Here is a 7,703-nt window from a genome sequence, read left to right as displayed (position 1 = left end):
CCTCGAAAGTTAAATTATGTCCTGACATGTTCCTGCAACAATGTGCATGGGGCTGATGAAACCATTTATGGTAAATGGACTGCATTTATATAGCGCTTTCATAGACCAATAGCCATCCAAAGCGCTTTACATATTGCTTCACATTCACCCATTCACTCACACACTGACGGCAGTGTCAGCCATGCAAGGCTCCATCCAGCTCGTCGGGAGCAGCTGGGGCTAGGTGTCTTGCTCAAGGACACCTCGCTGGTCAGGGGGAGCTGGGGATTGAACCACCAACCTTCCGATTTTTCAGAGTCAAAACACTGCTGCTGAGTTACCTGTCACAGATATTTTGAACAATCATCAGAAGTCAGCATTTTTTAAGGTAAACTGTACACTTAATGAAAACCATAGCACTATATAACCTATATTTACCCAGATATTGGGCTTAAACTACCCAATTTGGGTAAAACCCAATGTTTTAGAGTGTAAAAGGGTAAACACACTGATTTATCTTTCAAAGGTCTATAAAAAATAAAATACTTCCTTTGCTCGACCTGCCAAATGAGAGATGCCCCAAAATTAGTTTGTTGGCCTTGGAACAACATTTCGATTGTCTAGACTATACATTAACTGTAAACTGAAAATTAATTGTGAGTGTAACCCAGGAACATTTTTCACTTGGCAAGAGATCGTCTGTCGATGGATAACCAAGTTTGTATGGTAAAAAGATATAAGCAATACAATGTTGTTTCATAGCAAAGTGTAGTAATTGTAATTGCAAATACATTCAAGTTATAATGTTGTTGTTCAAACTTACATACAGACAAACCTGAATGGTCAAAAATTATTTTGATTCTGATTCATCTGAGAAAAAAAATGAAAAGAAAAAACCCAAAACAGATAAAACCTTAATATGCAGTTGAAGGGTGAGAAAAGCACCTCAGCATGTCCCGGTGTTGTGTACCATTAGGAAGTGTGCTAAACACAGACCCACCCCCTCTTCCCAGTGCTTTTTCTCATGGTGAAGCCCTCATGCTGTTTAGAGAAAATACAAGAAAACAGTGAGTCAAGCCTCAATGTTTGGGAGCCGCTGCCTGGACTGTTAATTAAAGAGGATGAATTAAAAGAAGCCCTGTCTGGACCTCCTCGCCTGCCCCCCAGCCCTTTGAAAAACTTTGGCTTTGAAGGCTTTCGAACAAGAAAAAGGGGGAAAAGAGCAAAACATTGGGTATCCTACTTTTCCCAAATTACTTCCAAATTAATGTCCGCAATTGTCCTGGGAACCCATGCTGTATAATTTCAGTTGAATTAAAACAGGATTATTTGTAGTCTTCTATCTGCGAGAGCATGCCTTTTACAGCAGCATTGATTTGACCTAATTAATAAAAAGTCAATGCAATATAAAGCAAATAAATACAGTACACATAAATACAGCCAGTTACTGTGTTTTGTTTTTTACACAAACAATGTTTCCATGTGATGAGGGAAAAATATGCATGCGTAGGCATACCAATCCAAGCACACTTTCATAGTGGTCTCCATAAGGAGGCCATATATACATGATTTAGCTCATTTTATTATGGCTATAGAAACTTCTCAGTCCTATATCATCAGTACATTAAGAATACCAGGGTTTAGGTTCTCACATCAATATTCACTGCTGGTCGTTTTGTGTCTACCCGCAGATTTCTCAAGCACATCCACAATAATGTTGCTTCAATTTTGAAAAATGTTTCCTGTTATTACTTTGCTTAACTGGTTTTACTTGATTACCAGAATCATATTAATAAACTGTTAACTTGCTATAATACAACAAAACCACACACTATTATCACCACACTCCAAAAACCAACTACTGCGGTTGGCTACATCTTGTCGTCTAATTTCCAAATCTCTTCATGCAAGTCAAATTAAGTCATGTTTATTTATAAAGCACATTGTGCTCATGCATGGTCTTAAAGGGATAGTTCACCCATTTACTTACTTTTTTATTATGATTTTAGATCATCTTCAGAAACCTTAAGGAGAATATTAAAGATTTTTGCGGCTTTTATCCATGCAATCAAAGTCAGGGGAAAAAATGTTTTTCACTAACTAACATAAAGTATGTGAAGTATGAACCACTTTTATGATACTGTGATTTTGAAACTTTGAAATAATTGTAAAGATATTTAGGTCTTTATCCATTGTGATTTCAAGATTAGATATGTTTGTGTTTGACAGAAGAGTCAACAACATAAAGTAAATGATGATTAAAATTACGTTTTAGGTAAACTAATCCTTTAAAACAAAATCTTAAAATCCATTCTTAATCCAGAAGATTTATTTAAATAGATTTTTTGCATGTATCTTGGTTGTTTAGAGGGCAGCCACCATTAGATCAAACCTAAAAGAGATGCACACCAATAATATGACATTGTATTTGTGTAAAATGAAGAGGAGCATATAGCAAGCGTATAACAAGAATAATAAAGGACCTAACACGGAACTAGGGATGTCCCGATCCGATCACATGATCGGAAATCGGCCCCGATCACGTGGTTTCAGACTCGATCGGAATCGGACGTTACCTCCCGATCAGGACTCGGATACATATGCAGGGTTTAAAATCCATTAAGTTCTCGCTCTGCTCCGCGCCAGTGTACGCACTGCGCTGGTGCGTGTGAACTGAAGAGAATAGGCTTGTTCGACTTCATCCGGCTGCCGGTTCTTGCGGTGCTGCATGACGTCAAAGTTCCGCGAGATTGATTTAAAAGCAAACTCCTCCGTATGATTCCGCGGATCACTCTCGCGGTAGTTTGACGTCACCCGGCTGTCGATTGTTGCGGCACCGCATGAAGTCGAACAAGCCTATTGACGTGCTTTCATTCATAGGCTTCACACTCGTGCGAGTGTAACATGTCTGGAATGGATACCCTCACGCACAAAGACCACACGACCACTTTATGATGAGATCTGGTATTTTAATCTGTTGGTAAGGAGAAATTATCAGGTCAAAACGGGGTAGCAGCTCCTCCCACTCTGACACACAGTGTTGTTTATAGGGAGGACCGCACGTGCATGCGTCCACCAACCTCATGTAGTGAAACTGAGGCCAACAATAAAAGAAAAATAAAAAAAAATAAAATGTGAATAAAGAAAGAGCTTTAACTATAGCATATGGATTTCCCCTGCTCATTTTAAACAATGTGCTTTTTTTTTTTTTACTAAAAAAATGTAGTATATCGCATTGCATCTTAACATTTTACACTTGAATTACAAATATGCACCATTTTACAATACAAACTCATGTGAATACACATTAAATCTGTATTCAAATACTGCATCATACTCTGAATGAGCAAAATAATTACAAAACATACTTAAACTCAGTGTATGTAAACATTATATACAGAACTAGATAATGTGCTTAGTATATTTGCACAGTCATATGCAATCTACACAATGTGCATCACACTCAGCACAAATAGAATGGTTTACCAAATAAAACATTAAATAACAGTCTTACCTTTTTATAACACTTAACATAAAACACTCATTAACTATCATCCAACACACTTTACTTTATAAAACAAACAAAACAGATAGCATACCTGTTGGTAAGGAGAAATTATCAGGTCAAAACGGGGTAGCAGCTCCTCCCACTCTGACACACTATAGTATTAGCACACAATGCTAATTAGTTAGCGCCACAATTATACTGACTACTTACACAAAATCACATTAAACAGTACATCCTTGTTGCAGCTAATACTATTGAATGTTGACACAATTTTAATTACATTCATCCAATGACAAATATACACATTGAGGCAAAAAAACATCAACATACCAGTGTTGTTTATAGGGAGGACCGCACGTGCATGCGTCCACCAACCTCGTGTAGTGAAACTGAGGCCAACGCAAAATGCACGATGAGAAACCCCGGATGTGCCCCGCTGATGACACTCCCTCCCCAAACAGGTACTCAAAGAAAAGTTCCTCTACATTTTAGATATTTAAACAAAAATGATTCAAACGAAATTTCGTGAAGTTCATTACTTCAGCATGAATACACACATATGGAAAGTATAACATTAATAAAAAAAATAATAATTTTAGAAAATAAAAACTTTAGTACAAAAATATATATAAATAAAAGGAAAACTCAAAACAAAAAACTCAAAACAAAAATCTAGTCAAAGTAATTTTTATACCAGTTACATCCTCCCCCCTGAACTTCACAAATTTCGACTATAGGGGATAATATACACTGGACTCAGACCAACTGCTATTTAGAATATTGTGCAACATAATGTTTCCCACTTACAGGGAAGGTAAGAACAGCAGGTTGATCAGGCCCACTGCAATCACCTGCAAAGGGTGCCTTAAACACCATTCATTTATAGATGAAACTTCATCTCAGATCCAGAACAACAGTGTACTGAAAACATTGACTCAAAAGGCACTTTAAATTAAAGTTTAAATCTCTCAACAACAAAAAAAGTGCATTCTTACTTTAACAAAGACCTTATAACCCCACCAGCCGGATTCAGGGTTTTGATAGACTGGGTCATATTCTCAATTAACCTGTTGACAGGTTTCACTATCCTGCCCACTCTGGTCCTAACTCCAACCACTTCATGGTCTGTAGTTGGTTCAACATTACCAACAGGAATATCATCATGTATAATCTCTGAAGAAATGCTGTTAGATTCATGAATCAGACCTTCGGTTTCTGGAGCTTCAGAATTACTGTCTCTCTCTATGGAGTCATCCTTTGATGCTGAAGGGACTTCTCCCAACACACCAGAAACTGTATCCACTGACACAATACTACTACTACTACTGCTGGGCAAACTCTGCTGAGGGCTCTCATGCACAGCACATTCTTCAACCCAACTGGCAACTCGGTCAGATACACTGGGCTCAATCTCGGGAGCACAATCATTTGCCAAAGAAGTTCTCACACCCATAGACAGTGACGTGCTACTACTGCTGGATGGTACATCAGAATCTTCCAGCTCCAACGGAAGAAAGTTAGCTTGCAGCAATAAGTTGCGGTGAACAGTTTTCTCCTGGCCAGTTTTAGTGTTATGTATATGGTAAATATGGCACTGAGGGTTCAACCCAACTACCCTGTAAGGTGTGGACTCCCACCTATCTGCCAGTTTTCTCTTTCCACGTTCACCTTTGTTGGCCAGGAGAACCTGATCTCCCAACTCAATATCACAGCCCTTTGTTTTCCGGTTGTACAATTCGGCCTGCCGCTGCTGGCTGGCATTGATGTTCTCTTGAGCAACGGTTAGAGCTTCTTTCAGGTCAGTCCTCAACCTCTTTACGTACTTGTCATAGTCAATGACATCACTGTCACCCTCAAGGTTACCAAACATGACATCCACAGGCAGCTTTGGAATTCTGCCAAACATTAGGTAAAATGGGGCATACCCAGTGGATTCATGCACGGTACAGTTGTACGCAAAAGTCAGTGTATAAAGCATCTGAGACCACCTATCCTTGGACCTAGGCGGCAATGCCCTGATCATGTTGCCCAAGGTTCTATTGAACCTCTCGACAAGGCCATTGCCCATGGGATGGTAGGCGGTTGTTCTGGACTTTTTCACTCCTGCGACCTGCAACAGCTCTCGAATCAGCTGACTTTCAAAGTTAGCTCCCTGATCAGAGTGGATCCGATCAGGGAAGCCATACACACAGAAGTACTTGTCCCACAATTGCCTTGCCACCTGCCTCGCTGATTGATTACGGCACTGAAAAGCATGAGCCATACGGGAAAAATGGTCAGTAACAACTAACACATCTACCTTATGACCCCTGGAGCTTTCTGCGGTCCAAAAATCAATGCATACAAGCTCCATGGGCCTTGACGTTCTCACACTCTCCAGCGGGGCTCTGCCTTCAGGTTCGGGCGTTTTACTAACGACACAGCGTTGACAACATTTGACGTACCTGCGAACATCATGTTCCAACCCGACCCAGAAGAACCTTTGTCTCGCCAGGTGCATGGTTCTACTTTGGCCCTGGTGCCCTGCTTCATCGTGAATGCCTGTCATCACCTGTGCAACTAAAGACGATGGAACAACATACTGTAACCGTTTCTTTCCTGCAAGATTGTCTTTCCTTACTCGATACAGAACACCATCAACCATCTTTAATTTGTCCCACTGCTTCAAAAGCCTGAGAACTTTATGAATCTCCCCAGCACGCTCACGGCGTGAGGCTCTTTTGCCCCTATTGATGTAAAACAGGACCCGGGACAGGCAAGGATCATTTTGTTGTGCATCTCGAAGTTCATCCAATGACAAAACTGGTAAAGGGCATTGCCCAGGGGGTGACAAATGTTGGATGTCTTGACCTATCAATGAGATTGCTCTGGATTCTACTCCTGCTTCCCAGTGACTATGACCCTCTAACACTGCAGACACCTCAGCACAGGAGAGCGGACATTGGTTTGATGTTACACAGGGAGGGTCATCAGCGCCCTGAAGCCCAGTACTCAGCCTAAATGCTTCCTGCACAGTGTCTTTCCCAAACTGTTCTGCTTCCTTGAGCAGTGAAATGTAAGGTTCAGTCAGCAGTCTCTCGCTGAGCCGGTTAGGAACAAAGGGTTGACGACTCAGAGCATCGGCCACCACATTTTTAGGACCAGGTATGTATTTAATGCTAAAGCGGTATGGCGCCAACTTTGAGATCCATCGCTGTTCACACGCGTCGAGTTTAGGCTTTGTGAGGACATAAGTTAATGGATTGTTATCCGTCCATACGACAAATTCACTGCCTTTCAGCCAGTGACTGAATTTGTCACAAACAGACCACTTCAAAGCCAAAAACTCTAAGCGATGAGCAGGATACCTGGCCTGGGCGCGGTTAAGAGCCTTGCTAGCAAAAGCGATCGGCCGAGCTCTAGTCTCACCCTCTGCAAGCTGCGAAAGTACGGCACCTAACCCGTCAGTAGAAGCGTCAGTGGACAAAATAAATGGCCGGCTAAAGTCAGGATGCGTCAGCACTACAGAATTTACCAAAGCAGCTTTTAGCTGCTGGAAGGCACTGCTGTGCTCCTCCTTCCAATCCCCAGGGCTCAATTTCCTGAACGCAGCAACACGTTTATCTGGAGGCTTTTTGCCCCTTGGGGCAGCTGTCAATGCAAACAAAGGTTTTGCGATAGTGGAGCAATTCTGGATGAATCTCTGGTAATACAACACCATCCCAAGGAAAGACTTTATTTTCCTTTGAGACGGGGTTACCCCATCCTCCATCATCAAATCAGACTCTGACACTGCCGCAATAGCACTGACCTTGTCTGGGTCAGTTGCTACACCTGTACTGTCAATAACATGCCCCAAAAACCGCACGCTTCTCTGAAGGAAATGACACTTTTTAGGAGCTAATTTTAACCCATGTTCACGTAGCCTACTGAACACCATCTCAAGTCTTTTGATGGCCTCACCCTCGTCCGGGGCATACACAAGTAGGTCATCCAGGTAACAAAGCAACGTCAGGAAGTTTTGGTCGCCAAAGATATTCATCATTAGGCGCATGAAGCTAGCGGGGCTGTTACAGAGCCCCTGCGGCAGCCTGTTAAATTCAAATAGGCCCATTGGCGTTGTGAAGGCCGTGAACTTCTTGTCCTCCTCCGCCATGGCAACATTATAAAAGCCGGAGGTGAGATCCATTACACTAAACAAAGCATTCCCACCCAGGGCCGCCAAGCAGTCTGCTTG

This window comes from Paramisgurnus dabryanus, chromosome 14 (assembly GCF_030506205.2).
Source record: "Paramisgurnus dabryanus chromosome 14, PD_genome_1.1, whole genome shotgun sequence".
NCBI lineage: Eukaryota > Metazoa > Chordata > Actinopteri > Cypriniformes > Cobitidae > Paramisgurnus > Paramisgurnus dabryanus.
The sequence above is the reverse complement of the archived record's forward strand: the minus strand, read 5'-3'. Positions refer to the sequence as shown.